Source organism: Sinocyclocheilus anshuiensis, unplaced genomic scaffold, assembly GCF_001515605.1.
Source record: "Sinocyclocheilus anshuiensis isolate Anshui unplaced genomic scaffold, SAMN03320099.WGS_v1.1 scaffold2408, whole genome shotgun sequence".
NCBI classification, from domain to species: Eukaryota; Metazoa; Chordata; class Actinopteri; order Cypriniformes; family Cyprinidae; genus Sinocyclocheilus; species Sinocyclocheilus anshuiensis.
Window position 1 is genome coordinate 15,929 of NW_015542492.1, and position 1,058 is coordinate 16,986.

At 35.8% G+C, this 1,058-nt stretch overlaps 1 pseudogene; it reads left to right on the forward strand.

Annotated features, from left to right (window-relative positions):
* Nucleotides 1-930: 930 nt before the first annotated feature.
* LOC107694084 (potassium voltage-gated channel subfamily KQT member 1-like) overlaps nucleotides 931-1,058 on the forward strand; it is a 24,103-nt pseudogene continuing 23,975 nt past the window's right edge.

The following is a 1,058-nucleotide window of genomic DNA, read 5'->3' on the forward strand; positions in this document are numbered from 1 at the left end:
GTCAAGGAACAGAGACAAAAGAGAATCAATTGTCTAAGGCCGGCAGAAAAAGGAGAAAGGGAGGGATAGAGATTATAACGTGGTGACTGCACGTCAGAGGTCAATCCGACCACCGGCTAATGGGATTAAATCTATGCATTGTGTTCATTAGCCTATGCCTCGCATCACAAGTTAATTCCACCATCTAGGGCTTGATGCAGAAAAGGCCCTCTTGGATTAGCTATCTGGCTACAGCAGCTCTAAGCTTAACCAAGCTCACAACAGGTGTTGTCTATTGCGTGTTAAGGGTAACCATCAAAAATCAAATAGCATACTTTTAGCATGGGTGGATACTAGAGTAACTTGAGGGAGAAGGGTGTTCTCACAGGAAATAGACCCAACCACCATGTCATCCCTACCCCCAATTCCTACCCTATTTTAATGAGGCATGGCCCTCTACATTGCGTCTCACAGCTGTTGAGGCAAACAAAAGCAGACTTGCCCTCTTTTCATGACGTTCAAAATGCACCCTAAGCCATGATCAAAAGTTCTTTACAACACTTAAATGTTTATGGGTCACAGATATATTAGTGTCCATGATAAAGAAGAAAAAGAATCCAAGTTCTTTGAAATGTAGTCTTTGTATTCATATTATGAAGCACGTTAGAGCACACATCTTACTTTGTCAAAAAAAAAAATTCATACATACAATGACTTCATTGACAAGCATGTTGTTTTATATTATTATTTTTTTATATATATATTATTTAATATTAATATTTATTGTGGACCATAAACTGTCTTGATATCATGACGAAAAATGACTTATTTTTAAAATATATTTTCCAAAGTACATATTTTCAAATTTTATGTGTATTTTTAAGAACACACAACATAAAAAGGTCAAATTATCTGATATTTTAAGAGATTTGTTGAATTTGACCCACGGTCATGAGGGTCTGCATGTGTCCTCTCTATGATATCATTTCCTATTTTATGGGGGGTTTTCAGGATAGTTTATGTCCCACAATGAAAATCTAAATTCAGAAATTAATTCAGAAAAAAAGCTCATCAATGAA